Source organism: Cydia fagiglandana, chromosome 6 (genome assembly GCF_963556715.1).
Source record: "Cydia fagiglandana chromosome 6, ilCydFagi1.1, whole genome shotgun sequence".
Taxonomy (NCBI): domain Eukaryota; kingdom Metazoa; phylum Arthropoda; class Insecta; order Lepidoptera; family Tortricidae; genus Cydia; species Cydia fagiglandana.
This window is the reverse complement of record NC_085937.1, coordinates 6,959,168-6,982,970: the sequence shown is the minus strand read 5'-3', so window position 1 is coordinate 6,982,970 and position 23,803 is coordinate 6,959,168. Positions and strand designations below refer to the sequence as shown.

At 42.8% G+C, this 23,803-nt stretch overlaps 1 protein-coding gene across 1 annotated transcript in view; it reads right to left on the bottom strand.

The window, feature by feature from the left end:
• LOC134665096 (polycomb group protein Pc) overlaps positions 1–23,803 on the bottom strand; it is a 35,297-nt gene that overhangs the window by 3,111 nt on the left and 8,383 nt on the right. The gene's annotated exons all lie outside the window — the stretch shown is intronic.

Genomic DNA, 23,803 nt, shown 5'->3' with positions numbered 1-23,803 from the left:
TACAGGAGCCCTAACGACTGTTCACTCGCGTGAGAGCGCGGGTTCAGTCATTATTGTAGCTCGTTAAACTTGCATGTTCACTGTCGGCTCTTATTTTTTTTTAAAGAATTAGTCGTGGCAAGAAATTAGATAATTAAGATATTACGCGGAAAATAATTATTAGTTTCGACTAAATGCATACCTAGATAATGGTATCTACTTCAATTAAGTCATTGATTCATTATTGAATTGTGTTGTGTTGCGGCACACATACACACATATTTATTTATTGCAGGGCACGTCTTTAACGGAACATTAAATAACTATTATAATATAATAATAGTAGGTATGCTTAACTACCTCACTATCCTTGTAAAGTAAACAAAAATAGTTCCGTTTTCAAAAAAGTACCTACACGGGGCCCTAAAGTATTAAAAAATAATTGCCAAAAGACAGCGCACCTGCCGGGCCAGCTGGCGACTATCTCCCCGGGAATCGAACCGAGAACCCTCGTGCACTCGGCTATTGTCAACACTTACCGAGTATTAATAACAAGCAAAACCAGTGAAAGTATCCGGGGTTTTTCGCTAGCTTCGATTTTTTATATATTTCTATCTCTATCCTCCTAAGGCCCAAAGTCCTATCTATAGTACTTATTTAGATCAATGAAATTTAAACCATATGCCATTGGAACAGAGTTGCTTTAGCTTTGTTTTTAAACAACGCAAAATCAACTCTATTTCCTACACCAAAGGTTCAAATGTTGGTGGCAACTTTTGCGTTTTTCATTTGTATGGCTGGGTCTTAGGAGGCTATCTTATGGCTCCTCTACACGATGGGCCAACGCCGGCCACTCCAAGGGACACAGCCATGCGGTAGAATGAGATAGCAATATCACTTGCTCCCTCTAACGCATAAATACGTCCCTTGGAGTGGTCGGCGTTGGCCCATCGTGTAGAGGAGCCATTACCTTATTGGAGTGACAGAGATAGACACAGAAACTCCGTTAACAACAACATTTACTTATACTGGTTTCTTTCGCGATCGTTTGGTAAAAAAATATAATAACAGGCTTTATTAAATACCCATGCAAACCTGTCATTCTATACGAGAGATTAATAGGGTTATTGTTGTACTACATAAAGGACATGCAATACAATATAAGGACAAACCTCGTAAGTAGGGTTGCCAGATCGAAAGGCGCTATTATCGGGAAACAATATCAATTTTTCGGGATTTTGGGACTTAAGTCGGGAAAAAAATACATTCAAATTAAAGTAATTGTATTAAAAACAACGATGTTTTACATTATTGGCACTACGTCAGCTCGCTCGCTCGACAACAGTTCGGAACTTGAAATTGTTGTTTTATAACGTGAAGCTGTTTTTCGGGACAGTTTACACTTTGTCGGGAATCGGGATCACATGCTAAAAATCGGGAGAATCCCGCCAAATCCCGACCATCTGGCAACCCTACTCGTAAGGCCCCGCGTACGTTTACAAGTACAAATTTAATTCGAGTTATGAACTCTTAAGGCCTGTGCACACCGGCTGCGTGTGCGTGACGTGCACGTGCGCGTGCGGCGTTGTAGTATACAGATCCTTATGAGAGATGGCACACCGCTTGCGTGACGTGTGCGTGTGCGGCTCCAACATTTTAGCGCACGCACACGCAAGCCGGTGTGGCTCGGCCTTTATAGTAATAAATGAAAGTTCCAAATTCAAAAGTGCAAAAATTGGCTTGGGTCTTACGAGGTTAATAATATTGTTGTATACCTCATAATAAGGTACCTATATCTATATAGGCTTAGACTACTTAATTATAGGACATTAGGCTTTTTTGAAAAGCAACATATTTTTCTAAAAACCTAATGTCCTTTAAATAGGACATTAAGTTTTTTCAATTAGGTAGTTACCTAATACCTATCTACTAATTGAGCTACATGCTAGGTTGAAGTAGTAGTACATAGGTAGGTACATAATAAGTAAAGTTATATTGTCAATGAGATATTAATGTCATTAATACCTGTACACACGCTCTTATCTTTATTAGTACGTCGATGATCTGTGTAAGCAATATGAAAGAGAATTTAATAAAGTACGTATCAATAAAATTCCTTTCGAAATATTAACAGTATCGACCATCTGTGGACTTCGCAATTACTCGAACGCGACACGGAACCAAAAATAAAACCCTACACTTTATTACCTTTTACTCTTAATTCCATTGCTAACACATAGAAAAACCAACTCTAAACTTTGTTACATAAGGCTTCAATTCTATTGGTAGTTATGTACATAGGCCGTTTCGGTACTGGGCGGGATCTCGGGAACCCTCGCCTCTTATTGGTTTTAGTGACGGAGGGTGAGTAGGAACGCGGAACGCGCGATGTGACTTTGTACGGGCGTTCGGTTTTTATTTATTTTATTTTTATTTATTTAAACTTTATTACACAAATAAAGAATAATGGATAAATGGCGGACTTATGCCAAAAGGCATTCTCTACCAGTCCACAATTGGGTAAAAGAGAGACATATTGTTGGTGCAGGAGAAATTAATAACTAACAAGGACAAATTGAACCGTTTTCTATTTACATGGGTATTGGTATTTCATATTTTTTATATACCACTAGTGAGTGCCTACCTACAAATAACTAGTTCTTCCTATAAAGGCCTGTGCACACCCGCTGCGTGTGCGTGACGTGCACGTGCGCGTGCGGCGTTGTAGTATACAGATCCTTATGAGAGATGGCACACCGCTTGCGTGACGTGTGCGTGTGCGGCTCCAACATTTTAGCGCACGCACACGCGCACGTCACGCACACGCAAGCCGGTGTGGCTCGGCCTTTAATCTCTACCTGAATTCATAGGAATCATGTAACCGGTTTAAACTCTGGGTATTAACATTAGCAGTACTACGACTTGCACAAAATTGCATAAAGACCTATAGGTAAGTGTGTATATATATCATAGTACCTACCTATTGAAAAGAAATGTTTACGGCTTATACGAAAACTCTATATTACCTAACCTTAAATACCAAGAGATCAACACGATTTGAGAATAACCTGATCCCTGAACGACTTTTCAATTTACCTCATTGACTACCTAATACCTAAGAAATAGGTAGGTAGCAGTGGCGGCGCGTCCATAAAAGCCGATTCTCACCGGCTTGCTTTTTTTTGGACGTTTGAAGAGAGTTGTAAAGGAAATATGTAAGCCAAATTAGCCCCGGCTTGCCTATGTATCTATGTACATAATTATTATGTACTACCGAAGGCGAGCATCTTCAAACGCCATTTATGTCCGGGATTGAAACGACCTGAGTTGGGTACCAAAACGATCGAATAAAAGTAAATTTAATTTAGTGTAAAAAGTAATGTTAAGAATTTATTTCTATCGAGCGAAGTTCATTCAAGTAGGTAAGCTGCCGGCCTAGCCAAGGTGACAATCGCTATCGCTTCGACAACGAAACGCTTTGTGTCTCTCTATCACTCTTCCTTATAAGTGCGACAGTGACAGTTGCGTTTCGATCGCTACGGAGCGTTAGCGATTGGCAGGTTGGCTACGCGGCCTGTACCCGAGAGACATATCACATAGAGATGAAAGTCTCAAATATAACATTTATATTTAATACGTACCTACCTAGGTAAATATTTAGAGAATGTATCGTATCTCAAATGATTAAGACGAGAGTTCCTCGCCTTAACCACTACTTATAACCACTTGGCAATTGGCATTACATATTCATAAACGTCTGCAGCCAAATTCTTTGTTGAAATTCAGAACCCACACGAATGGTATAAAACTTTGTTTTGACAAAAGCAGTAAATACGTAATGATTTTATGGTAGATACCTACCTATGTATTATTGATTGCTTTTAAACTAATTTATGTTTACCTTAGATAAATAAAGTCAAGAAACAGGTAAAAAACTTAAGTAAAAAGACAATTCAAATTCTTTACCTGGTCAGACCGATAAACCCAAACAAAAGATATCAGGTATTCGCCGCAGCAAAACTCAAAACCATAAACGAATGCAATCCCTCAAAAAATAAAAGGACCCACCGGGACGTATGGGCAAGGTGAACTCGTTCGGCTGGCGCGCCGCTATTGGCCGAGAGACGGCCCGGGCGGGGCGAAGGGAGGGCCCCGCCTCCTCCGCGTCGCACCCCACCCCCGCGCACGTCCGGCTCGACCTACCACGTTACTAATGCCAGTACTATAGCCCTTGTATGTAAGTTGTTAAGGTTGAGTTTTGTTTGTTTGGTGGGTGTGGCTAAGATGGTAGATTTGATGGTAGTAATCGCGCCATGGGCGGACCGCGTCTGGTCGGACGACGCCAATTAGGACGGATCGGAACGCGTAGTAATTAGTGCGAGTAATTAAAGTCAGCCGCAATGCGGTCGATGAGATAATACCTAGGGCTTAATTGACGTTTATGCTGATGGTATTGGCAGTTAATGGGAGGATATGGAAGCATCGAAGGATTATTGATTACAACATGTTACCTATCTATAGGTAGGTATACCTGAACGGTGTAGGACCGATCTGTCCTATTTTTAATTTTGGGAACCCCAAATTCTAGTGTGTACCTAATAGATGTTTATTAAAGCCATGGGTCATGTCATGGGTTAAGATAGCCGTGAGCGCTGAAAGGTTAAGAATTCCTGAATTCTACAATCCCCTTCATGATTTCCTAAATTCTACCATGCCACTGAGTAGTTATCAGGTAGGTAAGTACACTAGATACCTGCCTATAGTGCCTAACCTACTCTGGCGGCATGATTGAAGTTACATTACCCTGCCGAACTGACGGTATAATTAAAAATATCGTTTATTTAAAGCTGCGATTTAGGCTTAAAATCGAACAAATAAATTAGGTACTTATTATGCAGGTCCTACAAGTGAAGTGAGCTACAATGCACATAATACCTACATATAAGCTGCTTGGCTTGTCTCGATACGGAAGCCACAAAAATGACCGTACAAGCGTTTTATAATCAGTTCAAAGGTTCTCTGCCTCTATCACTCTTGCAAATTCGTGCGATAAAGAGTCAAATAACGAAATTTCGATTTATTCGTTTTGCGGCAGGCCTCTGCAAACAAACGGCTTTGATGCATCAAAGTTATACTGCCGTATTCGAACTTCAAGATATTCACAAGAGATGACACGTACTAGATCCATTCTAGATTACGTTATAGTTTAGATATCAACTAGTTCTCTTTTGTAGCGCAATTCGGGCAACTAATGTCACTTTTATTACGTTAGATAGAGTAAGATATCTATTAGATGTGAATTGGATCTCTAACGGCTCGATTCTGAAAATGTATTAGATCTGTACTAGACCTCAACAAGTTACGATATGGATAATTTAAAGATATTTGTAAGATAGATATGTCAAATTTGACGTTTTCGCGATTCTGGAGGTCCTCTTGAACGATTTCGACAAGATAGATATGTCAAATTTGATGTTTCCGCGATTCTGGAGGTCCTCTTGAACGATTTCGACAAGTTATGACTTAGATATCCAAGTCACATCTAGTCGATATCTAATGTAAATCTAGTTGATCTCTATCTCGTTTCCCGAATACGCGTGTAAGTCACATCCTGCGGAAATCGTTCAAGAGTATCTCCAGAATCGCGCAAATGTCAAATTGCCTGCCTCTCTATCAGTCTTGCAAATTCGTGCGATAAAGAGGCAGATAAAGAAATTTCGATTTTCTCGTTTCGCGATAGGCCTCTGTTAAGAAACCGCTTTGATGCATCAAAGTTATAGTGAGAACTTCTCAAAAAACTGTTTGAGGCATATTAGTATAAGTTGCTCTATCATCATCATCATTTCAGCCTATATACGTCCCACTGCTGAGCACATGCCTCCTCTCATGCGCGAGAGGGCTTGGGCTATAGTCCCCACGCTAGCCCAAAGCGGATTGGGGACTTCACATACACCTATGAATTTCTTCGCAGATGTATGCAGGTTTCCTCACGATGTTTTCCTTCACCGAAAAGCTAGTGGTAAATATCAAAACAGTTGCTCTATGGTTTACAATATTTGCTAGTGCTCTGCTCTCTGGCGGCAGAACATTGCAGTAATAGCCCCTATTAGATTATTGCAGCGCCTGACATAAACGTTACTTTAGAAAATCAGATTACGCGCAACGTTATAAGATTGCTATGTGTTTACAGTTTGAGTGTTTTCTCTTACTTCTAAGTCGTAGCTACAGTGCCCGTAGTGCATTTCTAGACCATGGATCCGCCTTTCTTCGGGGTCATATTAAAATTACTTTAACTGGTTATACTCAGGTAGCAATAGCCTAATAAACTCTCGACAATACGAGGAATAAAAACGAAGTATCCATGTCGAGGGTCTTCCACTGGAGCATCGACTGCACCATCTCTGCTGAACGAGCGCGCATTTATTCAACTTATACAATATAGGTAGGTATGTAGGCCAAGCAATAAGAAGGTATAGAGGGAAATGCTAGGAAGACAATTTTTGACTCCGTAACTTTGTTTGGACTAGTTAGGTGAACGTATCAAAAGTCCCCGGCCGTAGCTCCGGTGCTGGGGGGTAGAGGGGGGTTAGAAGGTCTCATTTTACGGTTTTTCACTTATATCTTGGAAACTTTGCGTCTTAGCGACATGACTACTTAGACAAACCGAAAGCTGATTAAATTTGTTACAAGTTTTATTTTGTCAAGTTTTTCGATATCTTGAATAGTTTTTGAGATATCTGCTCTTGAAAGTTTATTTAGGGATCTTATTCGGATTCTTATCAGGGATCTAGTCCAAACAAAGTTACGGAGTCAAAAATTGTGTTCCAAAGCATTTCCCTCTACAACTTTTTTTAGGCATTCATTTCCTGATCTAATGAGTAACGAGTATCAAATAATTTTAATATGTTCGAGTCTCACACGCGAGTTTAATATTTAAAAAGTCATATATTATAGAGTCGTTCGATTCTTGAGATTTTGGTGTCCTTCCTCTATAATACGTGTTGGTTAATCCGACCGCGTCTATTACGCGAAGTAGTGTGCAAGAGAACCTAAGGTTGTGCTCAGTAGACCTATAGGTATACCTCGGTGTATACCTACTATCTAGAATGGTGAACCGATAAATAAAATCGTAGAAATTTTATAACAAGATTACAAGACCCGTCAAGTGGTTAATATTTAAAAACATACAAGATACACGATAAATAACCATTGGAGCGAGTATTTTAATGGGCTAAATCTCAATATTAACGAGAGCACAGATCGCCCGCATCCCGCGACTTTGCCCGCCTCGGGAGCGCGAGTGGGGTTAACTGATGTGCCCCTTCTGTGGCGTTGGTAGGTGTGGAGTGTAGACTGTAACTTTTCGTGATGAGGGGTTCGTTGGGTGAAGCGTAGAAACTCGCCGCTGGAACGCGCTGGCCGTCGTGCTGTCTCGAAGTCCGCTATACCTCCATTTACCGGAATATGTGTTGTGTGAAATAAAAACACATATATCTGAGTTTATTTACTGGAGAGTGTTCAGGCAAGTGATAGAGTTAAGCTCTCTGAGTTCTCTGAATATGCTACAAATGGCGCGGGTTTATATAGGAATGGCCGGGCGATTTGTATCTCTGAACTAGCGGGTATTATATGCAGAGTGAATTTTATTTATTTCTGCCAATCTCGTTAATTATAAGCACGTATGAAAGGAGCACGAATCCTAGACTTATAAATAGATACAATATTAAGCACGTATGAAAGGAGCATGAATCCTAGACTTATAACTAGATATAAAACATTCCACGCAATTCATTTGACATAATATGTGAGCACAAAGTAAAACATGATATACAAAAGTAAAAATAGTAACCTAAACGTAAAGACTAATTTAACACATGCATGACCCTAATAGCTATTTACGACAGTCTCCCCCACGTGTGTTAACACCGTCTTCATGCGCGGAGTAAATGGGGATGAGTCTAGAAACTGGGCGGCGGACGTCACCTGCGCGTGTGCGAACAATGGCCATCCAGGCCAGGATATAGCTGGGCGATTACGCCTCTGGGCCACGTTCCTCGTTACTACGTCACCTTCATGCAGTTTCTTTACGTTTTCTTAGCGAGCAATACGGCTTTGAAAACCTCGGCGGCAACCAGACTACCAGCGGTGGCGCGAACTAACCGTACGTTATTAATGAACGATCGCCACGCGGGTGCGAGGGAGACGGATATAGGCCTGTCCCAATCGATCCCTGTCCGCCAAACGAAACGTAACGTATCGCGATCTTGCTCTATTATTTCGATCTGTAAAAACATCTGTTTGACGTCGGCTAACACCGCGATTTTACTTTCGCGGAAGCGCATTAATACGCCAAAAAGTGACTTTAACAGGTCGGGGCCAGCCAACAGCGCGCAGTTAAGCGAACGTTCGCAAGCTGTGGCGGCCGTGTCCCAAACTAATCGCATTTTGCCGCGTTGCGGGTGAAAAGTTGGGAAATGCGCTAGAGGCCACGTCCGGGGTGCCTCGGGGGGCGGTGGCGAGTCCATTTTCTCCGCGTAACCTTTGTCAAGCAACATACACTTTGCATATTCGGCTTTAAGTTTCGCATCGTGGTCTAGCTTTCGTTCTAGACTGTACGGCCGTTGCAATGCTTGCGCTTGGTTATCGGGGAGTTTCTCGTTATTTGACCGCCAAAGTAAGCCCGAGCGATACCTTTGCTCCCCCGGTATCTTTTCGCAGGTGGCTTCTAGTAAATCTAGCGCACGTTGGTCGGGGTCGACCCGAGGCAACTTTTGCGAAACGCCTAATGATTCTACCTCAGAATGCCGTTTCACAAGTTGTAAGGCCTCGTCGTCCGCGGTATTAGGCTTTGCGTGCCCAACCAATTGTACCGCGGGCGCGATTCTGTCCGCAGTTTCGTGTAGCGTCAAAGTCATTGTCGCGCCTTCGTCAAGTGGCGCGAGGGTTTGGACGGTACCTAACGGTTCCGACACCTCTACAGGCATGACTTTGTGACACGTCTGCGGCAGTCTAACATTGAGTACTGCAGGTGCTGCCGGGACACTATTACCGCTCGCGGACGCGGCCGCGTTTCGATCGTGTAATAGTTTATTATGTCCGGCTTCGCACTGATTCATGCCACACGCGACATATTGGCACCCATAAGGCTTAGGGTGACTCGCGCCTAAACATCTACAGCACAATTTAGCACCCTTTGCCAAGTCCCATCGCTTAGATATAGTCGCGGCTAGAAATTTCGAACACTCACTAACTTTGTGTTCTTTGCCGTTCTTACATATGGCGCACGCATCGCGCGAGACAGAGACAGACGATGTCTGCTGCCTGGGCTGAGCTCTGGTTGACGCTGGCTTTTTCTTTAAATTACTATCGCGGTGCTTTACTTGAGCTACGGTCGATTTATTAAAACGCGATCTATTTCTCGTATCACGTGTGTATGATTCGCGGGAATCTGACTCCGAATCCGAACTATAGTCGCGAAAGGACGCGGGGGCGCGGGACCCAGTGAGAGCGCTGCTCGATCGACTGGGCTCGCGCACAGAGGAAACCGCGCTTCGTTCACTTCGCGATCCACTAGACGCATCACGGTAGAATGCGGGGGCGCGAGACCCAGAGAGAGCTTGGCTCGATCTTCTAGGTTCGCGCACAGAGGAAACCGCACTCACTGCACTCCGTGATTCGTCAGACGTGTCACGGTAGAACGCGGGGGCGCGCGACCCAGAGAGAGCTTGGCTCGTTCTGCTCGGTTCGCGCACAGAGGAAACCGCGTTCACTGCATTCCGTGACCTGTTAGACGGCTTATGTCGGTTTATGCGCTTGGCCGCAGTGCTAATTTCGTTAAGAAACTCGGAAATCGCAACTAACCCGGGTGATTCTACGTTAGACTGCCTGTATTTGGCCCATTCATAGCGCACTATCAGATTCAATTTATCCACGATTTTATTCACGAGCTCAGGCGCGTGCAAGTATTTCTCTTGACGCAAGGATCTAATGGTAGCGACGGCATTCGCTACATGCGCGGCGAATGAGGTTATATTAGAATTGTCTTCGGATAAACGCGGCATGCGTTTAACGTTATGAATTTCCGTAAGAACAATCTCCTCAGGGTCGCCGAACTGCCGTTCCAGCGCTTCCATTATCTCGTACGGATCCTGAACCGTGTACATTATTGATTTTACGGCCGTCCGAGCTTCGCCCTTAAGTGCGCGCCTAATCCGACTGACGTTATTGACGGCACTAAACATGGGCGACGTATCTTCGAACTCTGCCCTAAATGATATCCACTCGGTGATATCTCCGCCGAATGTAGGCAATTCCGGCGGTTTATGGTACATTGGCGCGTAGGTACCGTGCGGTACCTCTAAAGTGCGCGGGGTTGGTTTGCTAGTCCGTTCGAAAGCAGTGTGTGGGTATCAACCATGTGACACATGCAACGAAAGTTGCCAGGACACGTGAGCGGAGGACGACCTACACGCTGCACGGTCCGACCGGCAAGCCGGTAAATGGGTACGGAAAGGTATTGGGGTTGGGTCTGAGCCGAAGCGAACCTCTAGGCCCAGCGCGTTCTTTATTCAGTCTTGCCGTCTGAGTCAAGCAATGTCGCTTAAAACTCAGCGCGTACTTGTTTCTTTTTTGCCGTCTGAGTTAAGCAATGTCGCTTGAAACTCAGCGCGTACGTGTTTCTTTCTTGATTCTGAATTAAGCTATGTCGCTTGAAACTCAGCGCGTACGTTTTTCTATCTTCATCCGGTTCGAAGGACCAAACTGTGGAGTGTAGACTGTAACTTTTCGTGATGAGGGGTTCGTTGGGTGAAGCGTAGAAACTCGCCGCTGGAACGCGCTGGCCGTCGTGCTGTCTCGAAGTCCGCTATACCTCCATTTACCGGAATATGTGTTGTGTGAAATAAAAACACATATATCTGAGTTTATTTACTGGAGAGTGTTCAGGCAAGTGATAGAGTTAAGCTCTCTGAGTTCTCTGAATATGCTTTTTTTTTTTTTTTTTTTTTTGGGTGTTCAACTAAGTTAGGAGGTTTCTCCTTTCACTATTGCAATGACGCCGGGGCGTCCCGGAGGGACGCACCGGGGAAAAAGAGGGTGCCAGAGTCCAGAAGGGACTCAGGTCTTTGTTGTGATGATGTCTAAATGAGTCGGTGAGTCAGTCAGAAATAAAAACTGCTTAGGGAAGTGAATGTCAGTAGTCTGTAGGTAAGTTAGTAACATGAAATTGGACAGTGGAGCGAAGGATATCAACCCGGATCGTAGGGCGGAGCCGGGGATGACCGACTGACGGGTCCCGAGCTCTCACCCACTCTCCTTTTAGTAATGTTAGGGCGATACCTGCATGAAGGAGCACGCAAGACAGCACCCATTTCTTTAAGTTGAGACAATAAAGAGTCAAATTCTTCTTCTGACACGTTTGTCACGTCAATTGACGGGCCTACGGGAAAGCGCCTAGGCGGATTGAAGGAACCTTTGTTTATGGCTATCGTGAGCTTATCCTCAGGGTCCTTGAGGACATGCTTAGGGCGTCTATCTTTTGAGGCGGAAACTGGATGTGGGGTGTATTTAACCATCTCCCTGATGAGGGGATTGGGGTTGTGGGGTGCTTTATCGAAGTATCGTCTCGATGTCATGTTCATGAAGTGAGCTATAGAAGTTATTCGTAGATCTCGGTGGAGGTCGGCCACTCTGATATAAATCGGAGCGCCGACTGCACTCCTCAGAAATCTATTCTGCAGGATCTGGAACTTTTCGAGACGATGCTTCGATGTGTGTGCGAATACAACACTAGCGTAGGTTAGGATAGGTCTTACACATGTTTTAAATATGGTTAGCTTATTTCTAGTGGCCATTTTGCTACGAGGGTTTATCATTGGATGGAGCCGACCCATGACGAAGGCGGCCCTGTCACGAACGGTCTTAATGTGGGATTTGAAATTTAGTTGCCTGTCAAGGGTGACCCCTAAGTATTTAGTTTTTTCAGTCCAGTTTATGGGCCTGCCGTAGAGTTGGATGGGTGGGTGCAATTCCAGTTGTTTGTTGTAATTTTGTTTCTTTCTGGAGAAGAGAACAGCCGCGCTTTTATCTGGATTGACCTCAATTCTCCATCGGTCAAACCAACTCCCAAGGGAGTCGATAGCCCGCTGGAGAAGCGAGGTCAATCTTGAGGGGATGTGGGAGGAGGCGTAGATTGCGGTGTCGTCGGCAAAAAGGGAATAGTGAACTCCTGGGATCTTGGGGAGGTCGTTAATATAGAGGGCAAAGAGAGTGGGAGACAAAACCGAGCCCTGCGGGACGCCCGCTCTTACCGGGTGACGAACCGAAAGGGTTCCTTCGACTCTGTAGCTAAAGCATCGTTCTGACAAGAAGTCTCGCAGGATGTGTACGAGACTGTCTGGCACTTGGAGCTCAAGCAGCTTGTAGAGCAAGCCACTGTGCCAGACTTTGTCAAATGCTTTAGCTACGTCTAGGAATATGGCTCCTGTTGGAACCCCCTTCCAGTTCGTCAGCCAGTAGAGAATATGTTCTGTTAGGCGATGTACTTGGTGAATACACGAGTGCTGGGCTCTGAACCCGAATTGTTCTTGTATTAGTAGATCTCTGGAGTTCACCTCCTCCAATAACCGTATATGAATAATTTTTTCATACAGTTTGCCTAACGTGTTTAAGAGGGAGATAGGTCTGTAATTTGCTGGCTCATTACTTGGTTTTCCAATTTTTGGTATTCCTATAACTACTGCCACCTTCCAGGCTGCCGGGAAGTGACAGTTAGTCAGGGCAGCATTGAATATGTCTACTAGAATGTTGATCAGGTTGTCCGGGAGTAAACGTAGCAGTCTGTTTGTGATGGTGTCTTCACCCGGAGCTTTTTTCGGTTTTAATTTCATTATTAGGAATTTGACCTCTGTAAAGGAAGTTAATCTGGGGGGGGGATCTTTAGGTGCAGTTGAGAGTCTATCGTCTACCATCTCTTCCACCAGCGGAATATGGTCAGGGTCTGTGGGTTCCTTGCCTGGAGAGCATTGAGATTCTAAGCTGGACGCTAATGTTTCCGCTTTTTCATCGTCAGTGAAGGCTGGGGTCGGGAGGTCAGGTCGGATCAATGGTGGCATAGACACCACACAGTCTGCCTTGAAGGACCTCGCCAGCCTCCAGTACGCCTGGTGGCTGGGAGACAACTCCTCAAGGAAACCGTTCCATCTATCTTCTCTAAACTCCCTCACCCTGTCCTTCACCTGTCTTCGGAGTCTGTTGAGCGTGTTTTTATTTTCAGGCGAAGGAAACCTGTCGTATTCCCTGGTGGCAAAGTTTTTGTTTTTTATTAGATCCCTAATGTCATCTGGGAGACGCCATTTGTGGTCATCTTCAGCTGGTATTTCCTTTGAGCAATTGTCTATGATTTTACGGATGCCGTTAGTGAGGGAAGTAATAGCAGACTCTACGTTACTTTTAGTGGTTAATGGGAGCTGAGAAATTTCGTTCAGAGGGCAGTCTTCCTTGTGTAATTCAATCCCTACGTTGACCCAGTTTGTGACTTTTTTAAGTACCGGTGTATGACTAGCAGGAGACCCTAGGCGGAGGATAACAGGACGGTGATCCGAGTCCATTTCATGGATGACTTGAATGGAACTCACCCTCAGGGCGATACCCTTCAGGCAAGCCACGTCGAGGACGTCAGGTCTGTGTTGAGGATTATGCGGGAAGTGGGTAGGCTCTAGTGGGGCCAACATATCTATGATAGGAGTGGAAAGCAAGAATTTATGTAAGTTTCTGCCATTTGAATTGGTAGAATTGCAGCCCCATTGGCTGTGCTTGGCATTGAGGTCGCCTGCCAGTATGACAGCCTCATCAATGCCAAACACCGCCTCAAGGTCGGATTTTACTATAGCTTTATCAGGAGGAAGGTAAGCGGAGATAATTGATATAGGAGTGTGACCATTTAGAGAAACCCTACAAGCTGTAGCCTCTAAATTGGTAAGGGATGGGAGGTCAATTGGACTGCAGTGCAAAACACGCCGGTAGTAAATGAGGGTGCCTCCACCTCTAGAACCTACCCTGTCAACTCTGGTGGAGGAGTAGTTAGCTATTTTGGGGGTACTACGACTGGGTTTAAGGAAAGTTTCTTGTATTAGTAGCAGGTCTAATTTATATTCATTTAGAAGGCAGGCTATCTGATCTTTTTTACCAAGAATGCCATTTATATTTAGGAAGCTTAGGTTAAGCGATTTAGGTTTCAATCTTTGGTTTGGTGTATTATACATTATGAGTGACAGGCGAGCATAACTTCCTTACAGTCCTTATTATATTGGCATGTTGCGCCATTATTAAAAGTTGTTGGCCAGGGGAGGCCGCGCTTCTCAGCCGTGATGCTAATAGGCAGACTTCGTCAATATCCAAAGCGTTGGCCAAATCCATAACCAATTGAAGATCCGCAGTGGGATCGCCCATGGGAGGGTTTGTTGGATAAGGCGTGGTTGTGGTAAGGTGGTTGTGGTTTATGGGTACTTGGGGTTGGTTGGGGTAGGGATTCATATGCTGAGAGGATGAGCCTCTCGCTCTTGATGGATTACGCAGGTTAGGGGGCTGAGTCGCTCCCTGGTTTGAGTTAGGGGTATTAGCGGTGTGATTACCCTGCTTTTGATCAGATAAGGTTGATCTAGGAGTTCTGAGGGGGGGGTAGTTGTTGTTGAATTGCCGATTGGATTGGTGAAGAGATCCATGTTGAAAATGTGGTTGCGAATGAGCTTGGTGAGGGCTAATGCGTGAATCGGAGAGAGGCTGGTGACCCTTTTGATTTAGGTTTTGAAGGGGCTGGGGGGGGAGTGGGTGTGGTTGACTTTGCGAGAAGTTCATGACTGATTGCGTGTTTGGAGTAGGGCGTTGCCAAGCGTTTACAACTTCTACAGGGTTTGAGTTGGAGGTAAATTCCCTTCTGGATTTAGATTGTTTGGGAGGAGGGGCTTTAGGGCATTGTGTAAAACTAGCCACGTGATCTTGTTTACAATTACAGCAATGTGTAGGATAGAGGCCTGTATTTGGGTCCCTAATGCGGTCACATTGATCGGTAGAGTGGGATTTTCCGCATTTGACACACCTCGGGGAGAGCAAGCAGTGTTTATGAGTGTGGCCCCATCTTTGACAATTATAACATTGCGGAGGGCGGAGACTTCTATGGGGGGGTTCTACCTTGAGCCCGCTGAGTCCGCAAATTGCCTTTACGTTGAATGCTTTTCTACCCTCTGCAGTTCGTTCTGAGACTACTCTGACTGCGTTAAACGGCTCGCGCTTAGGGCCTTTTAGCATACGATGTACTTCGAGTACTGGAAGGCCCTGACTCCTCAGGTCTTCCATGATGTCATTGAGCTCCATAGAAACGGGGAGACCCAGTATAACAGTTTGCAACTTCTTCTCCTCCTCTGGCGGGTAGGAGAAGAAACCGTCGACAAGCAGACGTCTCCAGGACCAGTATTGAGCCGGGGTTTGTGTTTGAATAAAAAGAAAGGTTTCTTCTGTGTCTTTGTCGATACCTATGTTGGCATAAAGGTAACCTAATTTAAGTCTTTGAGCCTCTTGAGAGAGTCTCTTCCATCTACTGGGGTCCTCAACCCCTATGAGCGGCGGTTTTTTGATTTTTGTAGGAATTTCTTTTGGTTGGGTCTCGGTAGCCGAGTTGGGCTGGCGGGGGTCACTACCGTCGGTGTTGACTTTACTAGCAATAGGGAATTGGTCTTGAGGTAGTGATTCAAAGCTGTTCTGTGTTTTGGTGATATTGTTATTAAGGTATACACTGTGGCTAGTTGATTTACTGTTCTTAATATGTTTACTGTGGTTTGTTTGGGTCATACTCGTAGCGGGACCTGGCTTTGAATTTAGACCTGCTTTACGCTTACGTCTCACTTTTTTACCTTCAACTAAGGTGAAGTCATCATCAGAGTTAAGAGATTCGTAATCCATGTCAGAATAGTATTTGGTGTTGTCAGAAAAAGCGTCTATTTGTGTGGTGCTTGTTTGAGAGATTTGTGTTAAGTCACATTGCGATTGGGACTGAGTATTTGACAGTACCTGGGGCGTGAAGGGGGTTGGAGGGGCGGGGGACACAAATATATTATTGTCATTGGATAGGGTGTTAGGGTAATTACCATGTGTATTGGTTATTTCATGGGTGTGGTCTGTATCTACCTCAGAAGGAGGTGAGCGAGAACGTGATCGTGAACGCGGAGCTGGAGCGCTACGTGCGCTCGTATTTGAGCGGGAGCGCTCTTGCGAGCGGGCATATGGGTGCGAGCGGGATGACACGCTCGCGCGCCGAGGCGCGTCAGAGGGGGACAGCGCTCGCGCGCCGTCGCCGGAAGGAATGTCCGGGTTGCCCGTTATTCTTTTAGTTTTATTCCGCCTAAGCGCTTTTATGCGAATTATTTCGTCACTATTGATGTTATTGTCTTTTAGGGGTGCTGTCTTACCTGCCTTATCCTGTTCAGGTTGTTTCGATGATGGTGACTGCTCCGCGATAGCGGCAGGTGGTTTGGAGGAGTCCTCACCAGCGGCCGCCTGGTTTTTTGATTGATGGTCCCTCCACTGTTCAATTAAGTGAGGGTAATAGAAGCTAATGAAATCTTCGAAAGAGGGCATTTTGAGAGATTTTTAAAAGGAGTCTCTGTCTCTAATATTTACACTCACGCACGGCAAGGTGGCACTTGGCACTGGAAAGAGTCACTGTCTCAGGTGGTTTTTTATAATAGCACTGCAATCCTTTATGACACACACAGGCACACGGAGCAATGCTCGACGTGGCAGGGCGTAAGAGAACCAGCACGCGGAGCCAGGCTCGACGCGGCGGTAAGCGAGCGGTTTTCGATAATTACGTCAATGCACGCGTGCGCTCGGCGCGGCGTCCGGAGCGGGAATCCATTTTTTTCTCTGAATATGCTACAAATGGCGCGGGTTTATATAGGAATGGCCGGGCGATTTGTATCTCTGAACTAGCGGGTATTATATGCAGAGTGAATTTTATTTATTTCTGCCAATCTCGTTAATTATAAGCACGTATGAAAGGAGCACGAATCCTAGACTTATAAATAGATACAATATTAAGCACGTATGAAAGGAGCATGAATCCTAGACTTATAACTAGATATAAAACATTCCACGCAATTCATTTGACATAATATGTGAGCACAAAGTAAAACATGATATACAAAAGTAAAAATAGTAACCTAAACGTAAAGACTAATTTAACACATGCATGACCCTAATAGCTATTTACGACAGTAGGGTTAATGTTTGTCTTACAAGATATATTGAGATAACTAGAAGGGCAAACTAGTCGCTTATATTTTGATGACGTTTCTTCCTTTGCAAGAATTTTAAAGAGTCTCTGGGGCCTCTATCTGCAGAACAAAATAAAATGTTGACTTCACAATTACCTCTATAGGTACTTACCTACGATAATTTTCGATCCCTCCTGGACCCCAGAAGTTTTATATTTTCAAATTTGGAGCATGGTTTAATAAAAAAATAAAAGTGGGAATTTGTCCTTTGGGCTCCATGACGATAGAAATAATCTGATTTCTAATATCTTCATCAAGCATATTTGATTATAAGACATAAGTATTAGATCTTTTGCTGTAGATAACCTCATAGATGTGGAAATGATCTAACTAAGAACATATCATCATACCAACTTTTCATTTGATAAATAAATCTCGCACTTTTTTATTCTGACGTAGATATCTAAACTGTATAAAATTACAAACAAAATACTTTTCTCATCCAATCTCCCTCATTAATCTTACTTGAAAAATGAAGAGTCAGATTTTATAAAAGAGCCGCGACAATTTCTTGTTCAATTAGCGGTGAAATCGGGCCTCAAATCTGAAGCGGGCATCAATCAAAACCCTTTCCGTAGCCAAGAATTGGATTGTCAGTCGTCACACCCAATCAACAAGTCTTACAACAATCTACAGAAACTCGCAACCATCTATGCTTTTCTTCAAATCTGGACTTTATTCGGACAAGATACAGTCGTAATCGTAACAAAACAATCAAGAAAGATTAGAGGTTCCGAAAGTAAGACACGCGAAGTGCCATTTTTCATAAAGTTCCATTGAAAAATTAATCACGGCAGCTTATTAGGCACGCCAATTGTGGGCCTCACCCTCTACCCACCCTTTTAACGCGGAGGGTCGCGAAATTAAATGCTACAATCGGATTACATTCAAATTTACACCCTGGGGCATTGGGGATTGAGCTCGTTATAGCTTGCCGGGAGAGCAATTTACGAAGTGTTCTGAAATCAAATTTTGTCGGAGTTAAAATGACAGTAATTTTTAGAAAAGATATCGACATGAGCTTGATGGTTTATCGCGGGTGTTATAATTGTTTTTTGCTCTGTGCAAGGGTAGAATAGCCGATGGGAATAGGAATAGTCTATTAAGTCAAGGCTAAACGATTTGTCACGAAGTTTGTATGATCTTGAAACTTGACGTGTCGGAGGAGTCAAATCTCCTACTCTTTTCATCTTTTTATATTTATTTATAATAGTTTTAGAAAATATGTTTTGTGTTGTTGTTAAACAAGGCGATAAAATATAAAAATAAATGTGGCGAGTTCTTGACATAGCTACGAAAATTGACTAATTCAAGAGCTTTCGAAGTTTAGACGATAAAGAGACGCATTCCTCAAAGGACGTTAATGGATAGGACAGTCAGCGTCACGCTTTCCAAAGTTACGCTATGAGTTACTAGTAGTTTTTAAAAGATACTCCATGTCTTGCTCATACGGTCGAAATCCGATTGCTGTTAGGTTCGAGAGATAGTCAAAGTAATATTAACAATTTCTCAGGAAACTGATAGATAGGTTAGGTTAGGTTAGTTTGCGCTGATGAGTTAATTCGATATTTATTTGCTGTATGATTTCATAGAATTTTTGAGAGATACATTTCGAATCACCTACCCAAACTAGCGTAGCGAAATGCAGAAAAAAATGCCTGCTAGTTCAGACAGAGTAATATTGCTCATAAAATTTGTTAAGGCGCACGCCTTAAGTATGAAAAATAATTACCTAGTGTATTTCTTCTTAGTTGGTATACGTCCCATTACATAAAAGTTGTTTTTTGTTTTACGATGGGGATGGAAAATATACTGAGGGCTTGGCCTAATTTACACTGTACGAGTATATTACCTAACCGTATCAAATATTAAGATTTTGTGCTGATATAAAATAATAGTAGCCAAACTAGCCAACTCAGATTATAAAAATCACCTGAAAAGGCCAAAGTAGGTAAGTACCTACCATAAAATAATTTCATACTTAATTTTGTTTGAGATATTAAAACTGTGAACCCCCAGCACGGATATGATGGTTGTTTTTGTCTACGTGACAGCGTGATAAAATGGTATTCGTCACTTTCTACCCCGGTAAAGGTAATGGGGTTAAAAAGTGTGAGTTATTTTATCACGTGGATAAAGCTATCCATAATACGCCGGCTGTTTCCCATACCTAGTTTATAACATAGTTGAACGGGTTGAACCCTCAATATCGCTATTAGGTACCTGTATAAACAAGTATTTTTTAACTAAGCGCAACTGGTAAACTTGGTAAAGTGGAGCATTTGACAGCCGCCAAGCTCAGTGGTCCCGGGGGCAGGCTATTAATCTCCCCCCACCCCCCACCACCCTCGGGCCGTCCGGCCGCAATATCGAGACCGGAGATGTAAAGGTATTGGTATAAAATGAAATATTTTAATGCTTTTTATTAAGGCAAGAGCTAGTCGAGTTCAGATAGGTATATCGGAGCGGCCAAGATACTCAAAATATCTGAACACGCCTCTATATTGTCAAGGCGGTAGAGCGCGTGTTCAGATATTTTGAGCACCTCGGCCGCTCCGATATATCTGATGACGACTGCTACCTATGTCGAAAAACATTGTATTGACTATTCGTTAATGAGTGTTGATCACCTGTTGTAGTTTTAAATTGAACATTATTTATAATATAACTATGTATGTATATAACCTTTGAAGACTCGAATAGATATCGCAAACAAATAAATAGAGTACCTATATTAGCCAAGAACTTGTTTTTGTGAAATGGCACTGCTACTACCAGCACACGAACAAAAAACCGGACAAGTGCGAGTCCGACTCGCTCACCGAGGGTTCCGTAAGTACTTTTTAGTATTTATTGTTATAGCGGCAACAGAAATACATCATCTGTGAAAATTTCAACTGTCTAGCTATCACGGTTCGTGAGATACAGCCTGGTGACACAGCGGAGTCTTAGTAATAGGGTCCCGTTTTACCCTTTGGGTATGGAACCCTAAAAACCTCAGGATAAAAATGTTCTTTTTCAAATGTCGCTCTCCACGCCGTGGACACGCAATCGATCGTTCGTAGCTTATCCATACTTGCTTCGTGATCTGATCTGGCTTGCCTCCAGTTTATGAAGCGAAGTTTAAACAAGTCAGTTGTTGAGTAGGCGGTGAGTTAACTGGCTTGTAGTCTTTTTTGTTATTGGGCGCCAAATGTTATGAAGGAATACTAGAAATGAATTAGAGTAATCTCGTTATCAATGAAATAAATGTTGCTATGTAGAACATTATTTATGAACTCACATGGTTGGATAAACTGCCAAACTGGTCCAACAACACAAAAAAATTGACAAACTTCGAAGATGCGGCCGTGCTCCGAAGACTGAGCAGGACAATGACAGGCGTGGCTCACTCCGCGATTTCGTCGCTTTGCTACAGGTAGCTAAAACTACATCCGTTCGACCCCAATTTTGGGGTTTGCCATAAGCCGCACGTGGCGCTGTCGCCACCTAGCGGCCATATCTGTGCTGATCGTGACAGAAGCGTTTTGTTAGAGAGTGAGTCTTCTGTACCTAGTACTATTATTTATTCTGTGACAATGATTAGGAGAGATTTTGCAATGGACGCCCGTTAGGACATTATAGATAGTAGGTAGCCGAAGAAGAAAAGATACTAAGAACCGGTTGTACCAACCCGTCTGTCACCGTTAAAGCGTTCGCTACATTTTATTGCATGGAAAAATTTCATATTACTTTAACGTTAACTAATGCAGTGTAGTGTATAGTGGCAATTAATTATGGATATTTATTGTACCTACCTACAACCACGTATTCATAAAGCTAATACCAGCGAAGAAGAATTTTAGTCGTATTGCCCACATTTTTGCTTTACTTTATCTCTTTTTATATCTTCTCTCTAGTACCCAATACGGAAAATAAGGAAAGTGTTGATTTTGCCGATGAGTTCAGATTGTGCCTACATTATGTTATAAGATTTTTTTTAAATTTATTATTTAACAGGACCTTTATACTATTGTAGAGTCACCTACAATAGTATGTTACTCTTCGAAGGCCGCAAAAACATGTGACATGATCGTATGACTATACAAACAAGATCGTGTCAGATAGTTTTGCGGCCTTTGTTGTGTAACATATTATAGGTGACTGTACCTATCAAGTCCGTTCCTTATAGCTTCATAATTATGACAATAGTGTGTTAATATTTAAAAGTAAGTACTTAAAATCTATTTAGATTGAGAGTGAGTGGGAATTTCTTAGATTTAAAGATCACTGATTTATCAGCTCTCGGTATCTATTAGCCTAACAGAACCTAGGTTGTGAATTACAACTCGTAACAACGCCTAATAAGGGCAACACTGCAGCTATGATAATTAAATTACACAGAACGCGTGAACCGAGATGTTTAGAAATGAAATTTACTTGACTTAGGTGCGAGCACATGGGTCATGGGTGCCAGTTATCCCACATTGTTTATACACAACTTGTGATAATAACAGCGATTGTAAAGTGAAGATAATTTCGTTAATGCCTAGTTATGTATTGATATTTTGTTTAATTAACCATGTGTGTAATTTGAGTATACGTGTGTAACATACATGTTGAAAGATCTCGGTGGCTCTCCATGAATTTTTGCATAATAAAGTCTTGACTTCGTAAATTATTCACGTAATCAAGTTAAGTTCGCAGCCAGCAGAACGCGGGCAGCATCACAAGTGTCCGAGGACAAGCTCGCACCGAGCGAGCGTGATTATTCCGGCCACGTACGGACCTCACAACACAGACGACCTCACACGTGACGGTTGCTAAGGGCGATGTGAAGAAAAAAGACGTATCAGTCACTTTGCAGTGAGAATTTCTAATAATAAAGGTAAACAACAACAAGAACAAGGCCGGTTTTTTATCAGCCGACGCAGTCTCGCGCGTATTCTTTCGTAACTCAAATACCAGGAGCGCAGCGGCGCGCTGTGGTGGTTCGAGCCGAGAAAACTGATACGCCAGACAAGGCGAGCAAGTCTGGGAACGGGGCTGGGCCGGGCTGCCGGCGGTCGCCAGTTGCTCTGCTGCCACGATGCCGCACGGACGTGTCGTCTTCAAAATGTTGATAAATTTTTATGAATGATTTTTTTACTTCGTGAAGATGAAGGCAAAGTATTGCGTGTACATATTTCGAATGATTTGAAAAAGTAGAGTTAAATAAACCGATACATTTTGAAATTAATTATGTCAATGTAACGGTTAATGTCGTTACTAATCTTACAAATCGTATCGTTGCTACCCAAAACGCCAGTGGAAATGAAACTATATAGCCTTGGAGAGCCTTGTAAAACAGTACCGATAACGGCACTCGTGGTCATCGACTCGACTTAAATCGATGCACTGTCACCCGTCACGCATCGAAATATGAGCGGGAAAAACGAGAATGTATGCGGTTGTAGCGCTATTTGACTTAATTTACTGATAGGTATACTAAATACATGTCAATATTTGTACTAACAAGAAATTAACTTGGAATTGGAATATATCTTTAGCAAACCGGCAAAACCAGATAATTCAATGATTTCCTCTTTTGCTGTCGTAAACAGAAGCTCTTCTGTGAATATATTCTCATTATCTAGGTAATGAGAAAATGAAACGACCACTATGAGGTCTATTAATAATTAATGTTTATTCAACCGGTCTACAAATACATAAGAAGCTTAATAATCTTGCCAATAGAAATGTAGAAAACAGCTCAAAGGATGCCAGCGAGACGCAACGCAATACCTTCAGGCAAAGATCAGCTCCGTAATCCCCACAACAAAAGGATTCTTATATCACTTGAATAGGGGTTTGTTGTACAAATACAGACATTTCCTTAACGACTCTTCCTATGAATAACCTACATAAATATAAATCAAACAACGACGTGAAATCTTTCAACACAACTCTTTTGTAAAACGCAATAAAGACCTAGTTCACGAATAAATCGAATCCATAACCACAAAAGAGATAGGTACAGAAGTCAATCACATGTATGTACTTTACTTTTCATACCTACGCTCGGCGGTCGCTCTAGGGTTGTCAACTATGGCTTATGCACAAAAAACTATCGTGGTAGTTAGTGGCACTCGTATGTATCGTATCGTATCTCGTATCTAGTTGTTTGATTCGTTGCTGTTGAGGATGAAACGGGAAGAATAGAAATAAAAATTAATAATGACATTAATAACTCAAATATTAAAATTTTAATGTCATTGTTATATTACAAATTTGTCACAGAAAATATCTTGCGATGATTTCGAGATTGGCGAAAAGCACGATTATTATATTTTAAAGTGTAATATAATAAATTCGCATTCTCATGTACAATGTAATAAATTCGCATTATCTCTGAAACCACTGATAAGTAGCTTAAAAAACGTCAATTCACCGTTTAATGTTGAATTTAAACAATCGTCCACTGAACAGTTATAATAACTTTTTGTTTGTTTCTCCATTATTGCACAAAAAAGTTCACA